At 41.1% G+C, this 13,926-nt stretch overlaps 1 protein-coding gene across 2 annotated transcripts in view; it reads right to left on the minus strand.

Moving 5' to 3' along the window:
- SOCS6 (suppressor of cytokine signaling 6) overlaps positions 1 to 13,549 on the minus strand; it is a 29,455-nt gene extending 15,906 nt beyond the window's left edge. Inside the window, exon 1 of one of the 2 annotated variants that reach the window (XM_074877397.1) lies at positions 13,282 to 13,549. The gene's annotated coding sequence lies outside the window, so the exon portion shown is untranslated. Of the gene's footprint in view, positions 1 to 13,151 lie in introns of both variants that reach the window. The other variant, XM_074877387.1, reaches the window with a different exon arrangement.
- Between the last annotated feature and the right edge of the window lie 377 nt (positions 13,550 to 13,926).

Consider the following 13,926-nt stretch of genomic DNA (forward strand, 5'->3'; position numbering starts at 1 on the left):
CCTCTGGTTTGAGACTTTCTTCACTAAATTATCAGAGAGAGAAATACAATGTATTTGCTACACGGACACCACAAAGATCCCACGATTCTCCTCCAGACCATACAAAAAGGTTTAATGTCAATACTGTATAATACTTGTCTCGTATCAAGGCATTTGGTTGCTGTACAACTCAAAAATTTAATGTTTCAAACCCACAGCGTCTCCTACTTCTATGGCTTTGCTTTTTTATGCACGTTAAATCAGTTAGTACCTTTAATTTCTAATAGTGGAAAATTCTGACTGAATACAAACACCAACAACTGACATTATCCTCATTCCCCAGGTATGCAACATGAAAAAAATCTCATTTTTGTGAAATTCACACAGATTTCATTCATTCATTTTTTTAAAGACAGTGACATTTTTCCAAAGCAATAACCAATTGTTTTACTACAAACACAAAAATAACACGTACAATATGAAAGTATATGCACTCATTCAGTATAACACATTAGAAGAGAAATAGACGTTCACTGAAATATGAAGTACCTGGGATGAAAAGGCATTGGCTACATTTAAATAATAACTACTTTTAGTCAATCAAGGATTTTCCAATCCTTGAAATAATAACTTGATAAAATACTGTAAGATAGTATCTCATTTAAAGTACAGGCTACTTCTCAAGAAACTGAGTTCCTTAGTCACTTCTCAAAAGTTCAGTTAAACTCACATCCAAAGACTATAGTTTGCTTTAGTATTATTTCCTATAGAAACAAATCTCGATCAAGCAAGGCTCCTTCTGCCTACATGCCCTGCAGGCCCTTCAGGACTGCCCAACAAAGTTTTATCAAATAAGCAGATAGGTAGTTTCTGAACTAAGGGAGCAGACACAGAAAAAATTATATATTCTTATATATATAAAAAAATCCAAGGCATGGACATTTCTAAACACAGGAAAAGCTTTCTCTGGAGCTCAAAAGTATCTCCAAAACCACAGAGGAAAGTGGCATGAAACAATTCCATTCTTCACAGAGATACATGTTTCACAAAACTGTTTAACTGTAACAGAGAAAATGTTTACCTCCAATCCTCAAGGTATCCCTATGTTCATTAGAAGCAAAAGTGGTTTGCTACTGCGATTTGGTTTTAATTTCTGATTAGCAGTTAAAAAGAGAAAGGCTGAGGTGATACTTTTATATCACCATGGTAATAAATCACTAGCAAAAATATTTAAAAACATTTTCTATGTATCATATTAATTCAAAATTTGGGTCTTTATTCCTGAAGTGATCAGTAATTTCCACTAGCAATTTTAGTCTCTTGAAAATTTAAAATATAATCACTAAAATAAGCATAGACAATTTCTATCAATGACTAAAATCCTTTGTTTTCCCTCTTGAACAGCAGCATACTGAGAAAAATAATTTCATATCCTTTATCTGAACTATTTATATAGGAAACATAGTAGACAATTTCATTAAGGTTCAAAGTTCAAGAACTCAGAAACTGAGAAAAGACAGAAGAGTTGCCTGAGCAATTCTCTTCTCTTTCTTGTCTCACATATGGGACCAAAAATGTTTACATTAATTCTACTCTCCACCACCCTTTAAAATGTATGGTCCTATCATTTACTTACGGTATACTAATTAAACTCCAAATTCCAGAGCTCACAGACAGTATTAGCTTCATTAAGGAAATTTTTACTGTCTCTATATCTGACGCTTAAACATTAACACACAGGCATTCGATGCTCTATGCGACACTTCATGAGCCAGAATATCAAGAGCTCAATTTCCACTTTTTTAGATGGATTCATAAACTGAATAATATGCACCATCAGGTCAAATTAAGGTCATTTAATTCTGAAACCTGAATTCTGAATTTTCATAATGTGGAGTGATGGGGGGCCAGGGCTGTGACCTGTCGGGGTTTTGAGTAAATACCTACCTACTTAAACTCAAAATGTCCTCCATCTCTCCATGTAAGTATAAGATGGCAACAGAACCAAATGAGTGTGACTCCAGAAGCTGACTACAACAGCAAATTGTCACCCACTGAAGGAGATCAGTTGAAGCTTTTGGTCCCTTTCAGGGGTTTGCTGACAATGGAGGAATAAGCCAAACACAAAACCTTGGGTTTCATCATCCTGTGGAAACATACCCAACCTTTCAGGATACCTTCTATCACTATCCTCTATTTAGTCATGATTCAACTTCCTGACTTTCTTTAAATCTTTAAAATTCAGCAGATATTTTACAAAGTATTTTCAGCCCAACTGTTTTGTTTATCAAAGCAGTAAGTGAATGAATCACCCATCTTACAGTACAAAGAAGTATCAGGTAGCCCCACAACAAACAGAAGATCCATCAGTGGTATCTATCTAAAGGAGTTAAAAAGATGCAGGAAAAAAACCCAACAAACTACCAAAGACCAAGGTACGAAAGTTAGGGAGGAAGGTAGCAAAAAAACCCAAAACCAAACCAATTCCCCCCCCCCCCCCCCAAAAAAAAACCCAAAACCAAACACCCTTCAAGGCTAGTTCTAATTAATGAAAGTGCAACTTGCAAAGAAAGTAAATTCAGACTAACAAATACATCAACAATATTTCTGCCCAGAGTTTAAGCTTTACATGACACAAACTCCAAGTCTACTAAACTGGTGTCTCCAGCAAGGCACGGAGTATTCTCACAACTGCTACCACATTTTGCTTGTAACACAACAGATCTGAGGCTGATGGCCTGCTTTCCAAAAATACAATTCAAAGCAATGTACATTTTGACAAACTGCAAAGGTCAGAACTACAACCAGTCTTACCCAAAATAGAGATAAAACATCTGATTTTTGTGCAAGTTAAGAGGAGTTCTAAGTACTTAGGGCATACTAGAAGAGTTGGGTTCCTTAAGACTCTACAGACATAAGGGCCTTATACTCAAAATATTGTTCAGCAAAACCCTTCTCCCCTTCACATACACAGAGCTGCTTAATCTAGGAAGTTCCAAAATTTCAGAGGGATTTTTTTTTTTTAATTAAGAACTCCTCAGTAGCCCTTAGCCTTATTTTTTGCACATAAAAGCAGAAGTACTTAGTGTTAGCAGAACGGTATCAATGCCTACCTCACGGCTATGCCTTCACCTACCTCCTTAGGCATGTTCTAAAACTGTCCTGCACAGAATTATGCCGCATAAAACACAGTGGAAACCCTTTCTTTTTATGGACATCATGAGAAGTGGAAGAATGGTCATAGTATCCCTCTGGATCACATAAGGAGCTTGCACCAATGGAAATCAAACTAAAAATTCTAGCAACTTGGATAGCGGTCCTAGCCATCATGGAAGGGAAATTCTCACTTATTCTTGATTAAGATACCCTACTGTGCAGAAACAGTTTCAGATGCAAGATGAATTGGACCAGAAAGTCAGTCCCAGGTTTCCCCTCTCCAAGGCAGTTGCTTATTCCACTGGGATGAGAAAACATACTGTCTCTAACCCTTTCTTTTTCAGCTCTGTTAATCTTCTGTAGAACAGCTTCAAAAGAAGGAATAGAAAACTTTTTGCATTACGGAGAAGCCAAAAGGCTGGGGTTCAGTGTAGTCCTCACACAGAAAGGACAGAAGTGGAGAATTAACTTGGCTATCTTACATTCTGAATGAGGGCTTTAGCTACGGAGCTGTTACATCCTGTATTTTACATCACTGGGAAATGCAGCCTGTACTGCTTGCAGTATGTGAAACCTCTAAGTGCAAATGACAAGGGAATTTTTAGCTATATACTTTTATATCTAATTGCATATTTCATTGCAGATGAATTCTGTCCATCACGTGGATGCTAGGCTCAATGTCCACCTACTATATGGTTGCCAATAACTAACAGTGACAACAATATACTTCACTCACACACACTTGGGAATCCATTTTAAAGGCAAAAGAGTATTTAATACATCAAGTGTAAGGAGCCCATTGTTACATAGTTATATTTGTATCTCTTTTCTATTCTGGAACACCTATGGTATTTAACAAAATGTAATTCAACTGAGATTAACATTGGTTTGTTCTAGGCTCTGATACTACTTAGTAGAAGAGAAAACAATTTAAGGCAAAAAGGTTTCATAAATAATGTTATCAGAAAAATGTTATTAATAACTTCTTTCCAAGTGAATATACTTCTCCCCCTTTGTCACTGTTAGTAGAAAGGCTTTATCCACACAATAGTTACCAAATAGATCTGTAACCCCATCTTCATCACGCCTTTAAGCACCAATAGTTTAAGCCTCAAAGAACCACCCAGAAAATAAAGGTGTTCCACACTGCTTAAGTACCTCACACAATCTTATTGGATATACGCAAATCATAACATTAGCAGTAAGTATTCTAAGAGCTCTGAATGACATTTTTGGTCTTTTTTAAACCAAAGTCCATTGAAATAAATTGAAATAAAAATTAAAACTTTAAGTGACTTACCACCTCATACTGATGAAAAAAGCATACCATTTCCCATTACTGCTACATAAAACAATTTCATTTTTAAAGAGACAAACACTGAAAGAATCTTTCAAACAACGGTAGTCAAAATTTAGTACAAAACAGAAGCAACTTAATCCACAAAATTAAAAAAATCATTTTAATCCAATTTTCTGAAAAACTAATTGTACATGGAAAGTGATTCATTAGGCTGGATTTATTTGGTATATTCTGAAGTGAGAAAAAAACCCCAAAACTTCCAAGGTATACAAGACAGAGTTTAAACTGCCTTTCAGCAAGTAATCTGAATATAAACCCAAATATTCTTTTGTTTGGAAAGTCTATTCCCCCACTATTTGTACTTAAGTGCTTATCATGAAACTACCAGCTTTGATAATATTTGATAAATACACAAGCTCCCTATTGCCTGCATCTTCATTTGTAAGTAATCCAATCATTATTTTAAGCCCCTCTAAATACCATCAAATTTGGAGGTGCTGAGGGGGTGGGAGATGTCTCGCTCTTCCAAAACTCTAAGCACTGAAAGATTATTTTAACAGAGCTACTCACATGTTCACCTGGATGAACCAATACCCAAGTAAAACAGTAATACAATATTTAAAGCTTCACTACTGATTCTGAAATAAGTTTCAGAATCTTCAGAATCAGAAAATGTGTTTCATACAAGACAGCTACAGACTGTCAACTGCTGAACAAAGTTAAGATAGTTTTAAAACTTTTTAAGGGGATAAATCCTTAAGAACGAGACATTTGAAAATGATCCTTCTAAACTGTTGTGATTCTTTTAAGTGAATATTCCTCACTTAAAGAAAGCTTACCTGCATCGAACCACATACAAGAATGTTACATTAGGATCACTGTCAACTTCAAATACAACCAATTTTATACAGGGAACATCAAACAGTATTGGCTACTGAAGATAAAACAGTCATGGTCTGTAAAATTGATGGAACCAGTGAAATAGAAACCAGGGCTTATTTTACAGACAAGCCAGCACAACACAACAAACTGGGAGTAAGAGAGAAAAAAAAAAGGGGGAGAAGACTTCCTTCCTTCTGTTTAAAGATTGGGGGATCTTCAGTCATATGAGTGCCCAAGGGGAGATCTTCTTCCTCACAGAGTACCTCTTGTAATTAAGCAGCCACCCCTGGACAGACTTCAGCAGCAGGACCGGGATCAGTTGAGCAGAAGTCACACCCGGCCTGTGCCCGCTGGCCCTCTGGGACTTCAGCCTGGCTGCTTCCCCAAGGTCTTGGGACTCACTGCAGAGAGTAATCCCAGCTCTGCATTTGGGAAAGTGAGAATGTAAACCACAGCTTATTTAAAATATTTCCCTTCCCATTCTCACTGGCAGGAGTCCCAATAAGAACAAAGGGTAAATTAATTGTCTTCTTTATGGTTTAGAGCCTATCCATATATGGGAAACAGAAGACATGGCTCTGCTCAAAGTACTGACAAATACACAAACACACCTGTACATAGTATTATCTCCGTCTAATCTCACAAAATTACTTTAATATTCTGTTTCCCCTAAAACAGAAGGTGAAACACTAAATAGGTTTTCTAAATTTGACAGTCCTTTTAGGTCCAAGGGGTGGTTTTAAGAAGGCACATACATTAACACTTCACAACTAGCACACTGACCAGAATGGGAATAGAATTTTGACTGCATGGGCAAATGTGCTTAGACACCTTTTTTATGAAGTCCTGATTTGTCAGAATAAAACCTTTTTACAGGACTATACCAGTTCTGACAAAGCTTCCTCTACATGCAAATTTTGTAATTTTGGGTGAAAACTAGAGAGACTCTTAATCATTCATGATTAAGATCAGGAAGTTCTTTTTTTATTCTGCCTACACATACACTCTAATCACCTGCAAACAGAAACATCTCACTATCCCAACCAGCAAATCTGATGGAGAATATTTTAGTTAAAGTTTTGAGACAGACACTGTTTTGTCCTGATGCACACTGGAAGACTTTTGGGGTTGGGGTTTTTTTGGTGGTGGTGGGTTTTTTTTAAATAATGTTCCACAGAAGCAGAAAATAATTTTCCACACAGCCCTAAATTATCTGATTTTGCTAATATGCAGTCGCAACCCAGCAAATAATAATTAACTGTGAGCAGACATTTAAATCAACAGGACTGTTCACTGTACATTATGTTTAGCTTGCACATGAAGAATCGGGGCCTTACACTGAGAAACTTCAAATTGGTGTATAAATTCTCATATGCAGGATAAAATTTTCACTGTCTATATGAAGTCACATGCTCTATGAGATTTACACAAACTCAAAGCCCTTAAGATAGCTATCTCCAGATCAAGGTCAAATTTCTGCAGAGCCAGGAGTATAGAAGCCTGGCTGCAAAAGCTAGCTAAGCTTGAAAGTTCAAGCATGAAAAAAATAGTGTAGAGATATATATATACAGACTGTTTTTTCTCCTATTCTATCTGACATACATTTAAACTTACACACACTATAAATAAGATGAAAAAATGTATTAGCCCAATTTTAAAAGAATGTAAAGATACATACTTTTCAATGCTGATGCACAGAAAACAGCTCCTGTTTTCCATGTCAACATTTCAAACACTGCACATTCAAAAAAGCACTTTTTTTTTGTAATATACAGGACATCTGAGTGAGTACTGATTTAACAACTTCCCTTCACCGTCGTCTTTTGATCATCGCTGGAGTAGACTGCAAATAAAACTAGTGCATTGGTCAGTATAGCCTTTTTTATCCCTTCAGTAAGGGACTGCAGAATATTTACATTTACATGCAAGTATTTTCCCAAGCAACTAGATTTTTTCCACAAAATCATGCCAAAGGCCTATGGCTAATCTTTTGTTACTTCTCAACACTACTTACTAACCAAAGCTCTCTCCCTTTCAAAAGCCGAGAAGAGGTGAAAAGTCAATTTTCAGAGAGCATTGGATCAGCACTGGTTTTGCCTCTGTTTTCCACTGAAGAGAGAACAGGGAGGGGAAGAAAAAAAAGCCACCAGGCACTCAGATCCAGACTTAAGATCTTATACATAACCTAGAGACTCATACCTCTGAATGGACAAACCAACTATTCTGGAGTCAGTCTCCTCAGGCTGACCAAATTCCAGCCTGGAAAACTTCCCCAGCGCAGGTTTCACCCAAACCATTATGCCTGCACAAACAGCTTCTGTTCAGTGATTCTGGTGAGAATTCCTCACTTGCCCAGTTCCCACCAGCTCCTGAACAAAGAGAGTTGACCTGAAAAGCTGCCTACCCTGTTTTTGGAGTACAGCTTCCACAAATCTCATCCTAAAAGGCACACCTTCTGTAACCAAAAACCTTTGCCCTGATGCCACTCACCTCTATTTCTGTTTTATAAAACCTCCTAAGGTGATACCTGATTACCAACCAAAAGGGATTGGAAAGAGTATTAAAACCCATTACTGATGCCAAAAACAGAGTCAACATTATAGTCTGTAACTGCCCAGTCTTACAGCACTTAATAAGGCAAAGTTGGGGGAGATAGATTCCCTAAATCAGAAGGAACAAGAAAGCAAGCAGGCTTGACCACTGTATCGGAGACATCTTGGGATCAAACAAGCATCCTTCGGAAACGTTTGGAGTAACCTACTAATTTGTTCTCAACCTATTTGAGGAATGCAGACTGCTTTAGAGAAGGAAAAACAATCACCTACTCAAGACTCCTACAAACTGCTGTTTTAGCACATTTACCAGAGAACGTCAAGATTAATTAAGAATAAAACTACTCAAGAAAAACAGAGATAACACGCTGTAAAACCAAGCCTGACTGGAACCTCATTTCCAACAATTTTGTCATCAAGAGTAGCACTCTGTATTAAGCACTACAGAATATCCTTGAGAAACAATACCAGAAGTATTAAGTCTACAATCTCAAACCCTAAAATTAATCAATTTAACTGCTAGCTGCATTCCCCATATTAACGTACTACCACCAAAACCTTACACACGTCCTCTTACAGATCAGTATCAAATACCATCCAAGTTAAATAATACAAAAACAGTTGCTGACTATACACTGCACTGGGAAGCAAAGAAAAATACCATATATTTGTATGATTTACCTAGCAATATGCACAGATTCATTTGCATTGTTTAAATTTGCATTGTTTAACTAGAGACCACAGTGAACTCTGAAAAAACCACTAACATCTAATATTTATACCTTCACTGACAGAGAAAATGGCTCTCACCCAAAACTGTTTTGCAGCAGTTTACAGTAAAATTATTTGGTGTTTATACAAAAAAGCCACATACTTTACAAAACTGAGATTTTTTAAAATTGCCAACCTATTGCACTTGGCAGATTACAAAAGAAAAGAATGTTTCACGGAAGACAGGAAGCCTCCTGTGCTCCAAGTGCCCTATATATATACACAATAGGAAGCAATGTTTGGAGAGCAGCACCTGGACAGAAATGCCTATATACAGCATCCTTAGGGTTGGGGTTATCTGCAAGCAAGGAGATTTTTCATATTCCTTCAATGGAGTTTTAAAGTCGGAGGCAGAACAAGTCAGTCAATGCATCTGCATCCATGCTAAACAAATAAAGACTTATATTTAACTTGCATAGTTTTCTTGGTGATGTAGCAACCACGGAACAATTTTTTAGGTAACATGTGGCTTACATCCTTGTCATAAATGAAGCCAACTGAGTTCCTCACAGTCCAAAGTCTTATGTGAATGGTTAAGGACACAGAAAAGGGCCAACAACTTCCAGAGTATTTTATCTTAATATTTTCCAGGAGAAAATTTCATGACAGTTAATAGTTTATTTTTTTTTTTTTAATAAAAATATCTAAAGATAGGTCCTTAAATCCACATTACAGACTAATGAATAGCAGTCAGGTTTGCAAAGCCATACACCTCAAAACTTGCTGAAATTATCTGAAGTTGTATATGCTTATTGTTTGCATGCCTGTACATGACAAAAGCAGGAGTCAGAAGACCATGGAAACTGGTAGAAGAAAAAGTCTGGAGAGACTTTTAAGTGAGCTTAAGAAATCAGAGAGCTAAATTTCTAACACTTTGATCTGAAAGTTTTAATTCTCACAATAAGCAAACTAAGTCAGATTCTGCATCATGTTGCCTTTGCAAATTCAGCCTGTGTAGAGTCTAGCAAAGTTTGTGTAACCTTCTTTATATATTTGATGTATTAGACAACACTTTATATAAAGTCATCTTTCCATTTTCATACAAGGCAATAATCCAAGGCCAGCTTGTTTTGGGTCTGGTTTTAACCACCAAGAGAGGCTGAAGTAGGTGACGTGTTTTTGTTTCAGTAGCTTACAATCAGCTACAGTGGGAAAAAACCCTACTGCAACAAAAAACCCAAAGCTACCAGTTTTTAAGTGTTTGTTTCAAAACTAATGCAACAATTTTTGACACAGAAATTTATCCAACTTACATAGTACAGAGTTTTAATTCAGAAATCAATTATTTCTAGAGGAAAAAATCAACAATAACAATAAAAGAAGGAATCTACTGTGTGTCATGAATCTTTATCCTCTGCTGTATCAGAAGCATATTTGAGTAGTATGAAGCTGCTTTTTAAACATGGACAATAAATATGCCATTACAAGCACAGTCTTCTTGTTTTCTAAAAAAACATACTGCTGTATGTAACCTGCTATCCGAAATTGTCAAGGAAAATTTTCAGGACAGTTTTTTTTAAAGGATACTTCCTTGTCTACTACTACTACTACAAATTCAATGTAAGCACTGGGACAGAGGCTGTAAGAACTTGGGAGCTTTCCATCAAGTATATCTATTGTCTTCTGAAGACTGATACGCATTTCCAGAAAAATAAGCATACCCTCAAGTGGAATGAAATTAGATTTTGGCACACACGTAAGGATAAGGCACATTACCAGATTTTGTTATTTCTCTTTAAAATAAAAAAAAAAAAAACAAAACCAAGAGGAAACTCAAAGTTCTGTATTTCTTTTTGGTTTAATACTTTACACTATAAAATATGCTGTTAAGTTGCATAAGAAAACTCTGTTCTGCTTTTCAATTCCAATCCTATCCAATTTATACTGAATACATTTTAGCATTTGCATTCCTAAATTAGATTACATTTACTTTTATACTACCTGTATCTTATTTTCCTCCTTGCAGCATCAAAACTGCTTGAGCTACCCCTCCAATTTGTTGCTAACACACATTAAACCACTATCAACAAAACGCTGAGACACATACCAGAAGCGAAGTCTCCCTTCTATCTACTTCATGTTATCACTCACCTCCCTACAACACATTGTACTACCCAAACACTATCAAAATAGTGCTGTGTAGGCCCAGGAGGGCAGTAAAGCAATAGCAAATAAGGCACTTGAGTAAGGGATTACCCTGCACTGTGGCCCCTGTTTTGCCAGCCATAGTGTAGCAAACATGTAGGGAACTCAAGGCAACGCTGCTAGATGAAGTCTTTCAAATGTTTATGTTCAAGTTACTCTATGACTATAGAAGATTTCATAAGAAAGAGCAGAATTAACTTGCTTCCCAATAACTCCTCTTAATTAAGAGTTCACTCTCACTCCACCACTTTACTGCGCTAAGGAGAGTTAGGAAGTGTAATCTACTTGCAGAACAATGTGGACCAGGTATTTCTTCAAACTGCCCCTCTCTAAAAGTAACCCAAGGTCTTGCACTGACTGGCTTCACAATCTAGGATAAAAAAAAGTTAACAGCATAGTATAGATTGATACACATCTTTTTAGATTTCAGTACGTCAAGTTCTCAAATTTGGGATTATCCCTCAGGTCTCCTGAATCCACACGAATACTCTGATGCTGCACATACACAATGCGATGAAAGTGATGCTCAGAAAAACTCTAGAAACAGCACAGTGCTTCTTCCTTACTACTCCATAGCCTTGCAGCTGCCCAGGCAGTTCACGAATGCAGGTATCTCTACATAACACTACACCGTGACCACTCATACTTTTAAGTATTAAGGCTTAACCTCACTGAATTTTAGTTTTTTTTAAAAAAAGAACTACTTAAATCTCAAAACTCAGGACACAGGGAATAAGTGCCTGATTAAGCATACAAGCGAACCTGCTTTAAGTAAAAGCTTAGTTCCAAACACAGTGCAGTGCGGCAAAACCAAAAAATACATAATAGGAAGTGAAGACTCCACTCAAGTACTGCTTAACACTTCATGAAAATAAGCATTTTGAAAAAGCTGAAATTTGCCTTTCATAAGTTACACATGAAACTGTGAGCTACGATTGCTGCCTTACTGCAGAGGACTCCAAAAATACCTACACATTCTCCAGTGGTTTAAAGTCTTCGAGTCAAGCTAAGTAATTTATTTCATAACTATACTGAAGCTTCCATGTTTTCTACAATCCAAGGATATGCTTATTAACACAAATCTAAAATAGTGCTAATTTTTTCCGCCCAGAGCAGAAATGCAGATGCATTATTCCTCAAGCACTTGTGCAGACAGCAGATCTCTACGACAGGAGGCCTGCAGCAGGCATTTTTTAACTACAGGTGTATGAACCCCTGGACATGGCGTAAACATTCCTGGCAGGTAGGGAAGAGGGGTTGTGACCTAATAGTTAAAGGGCACAAGAATTTAGTAAGTGGAAGAGAAGCTTTCCCTGACTGACATGTATTCTGCAACCAACCTCATTAACAGAGTAACCTACTCCACAAAAAAAACTTGTGTTCCAAACTAAGATGATTTTGAAAACATAGGAAAAAGAAAATGTAAAGGAGACAGAAAGACACAGCCAAAGCACCTCACATCACAGAAGCATCATCATCTGCACCTCTTAAAACCTCAGTGTTCTGCAAAGGCTTTTTTCTTAAGCAAGCAGGTACGCATGGGTCAGGATCAGTCGTTTTCTGAGAGAAGTGGCAACATTAGGGAAAGAGAATGTTAAGAAGCAGCTGGAAGAACAATGAAAGCCAGTAAAGTTTGGGGTTTTGGTGTTGGGGTTTTTTTTTGTTAAAAGTCAAGTTTTTAAGTGCTGCCTGTCACAGAAAGCAGCCTCTCTCGCTCGCCCCTTCGGGAGCCCTTGGCGCACCCTCACCTCACAACAACGACACCCGGCGCCCCGGGGCTCCGCCGCCGCACAAGTCCCCGCCGCGGCAGCCCAAAGCGCCCCCGCCAGACACCCGCCCACCTGGAGAAGGGACACCACCCCCACCCCCCAAGCCCAAATCTGAAGGTGGGTTTCAGGGCGGGGTGGGGGGGAATCCACCTAGTTCATCCGCCCCCTATAACGGCACCGGTAGGAGCGGGGCAGCGGCCCGGGGCGGGGGGGCGTGCGGGCCCCACCGCCGTGGCTGGTGGGGACGAGAGGCCGGCCCCGGTCCCGGCCGCCTCCTGTCAGGGCGGGGGCTGGGCAGCGCCTCGGCGGCCCGGGCCCGGCGCGGCTCCCCGCCTGCCCGCCCGCCTTGCAGGCCGCGCCGCGGCCCCGGTGCCTCCGCAGGGCCTGGCGCCGCCGCAGGCTCGGGGAGCCGAGCAAACAAAGGGAGAGGAGGCCGGGGCCGCGGCTCGGGAGGAGGGCGGCGGGCAAGCAGCGAACCGCGCCGTCCCCATTCCCCGGCTCTCCCTCCGCGGCCACCGGGGGGGCGGGGGGGGGGTGTGGGGGGGCAGGGAGGGGGAGGACGGGCGGCGGCGCGCCCGTTGCCCCGGGGACGCTCACCCGGCGGAGGCCGCGGTGTCCCGCTCCCGGCGCGGGCCTCTCTCCGGGCACCTCGGCGGCGCGGCCCGGCCTGCGCCGGCATCCGGGCTCGGCGGCGAGCAGCCTCCCGGGGCGGCGGAGCGGGACTCACCGAGGAGGAGGAGGAGGAGGAGGAGCTGGCGCTGCTGTTGCTTTTGCGGGGCCCGGCCCGGCTTCGGCTCCGGCTCCCTCCCTCGCCGTGCCGCCGCCTCCCTGTTCCTGGCGCCGCCGCCGCCGCCGCTTCCTCCGCCTCCTCTGCCCCCACCCCTCCGTCCTCGGAGGGGCGCACGGGGGTGGCGAGGCCGCGATGGCCGCCGCTGCCGCGGGCACGGCTGCGGCGCCCGCGCACAGCCCGGCGGGGGCAGCAGGGCCCGGGCCAGCCCCGCTCTGACCCTCCGCCTGCCTGGTTGCCCCGGCCGCCCCCGCCAGCAGCCCTGCGCGGCCCGCCTGCCCCGCAGCGCCCGGCCGGCGTGGCCCGGCCCCTTCCCTTCCTCCCTTCCGTGCGTCTGGGCGCCTTCCCCCGGGCTCGTCCCCGCTCGGCGGCCGCGGGAGACCCGCGGGAGGCGGCCGGGAGCCGCGCTGGGAGGGAGGCGGTCGGGCTTTGTTCGCCCCAGCTTCTTTCTTCCTCCCTCCCTCCCCCACCCCACTCCACTCCGGTTTCTGACCGCTCCCCTCGCCTACAGAAGCTCATAAAGTTCAAAGGGAGCTACTTCCCCCCCAATTTTTTTTGGCGAGGAGCATCGCCGGAGGAGTTCCC

This window comes from Strix uralensis, chromosome 1 (assembly GCF_047716275.1).
Source record: "Strix uralensis isolate ZFMK-TIS-50842 chromosome 1, bStrUra1, whole genome shotgun sequence".
In the NCBI taxonomy this organism is placed as follows: domain Eukaryota; kingdom Metazoa; phylum Chordata; class Aves; order Strigiformes; family Strigidae; genus Strix; species Strix uralensis.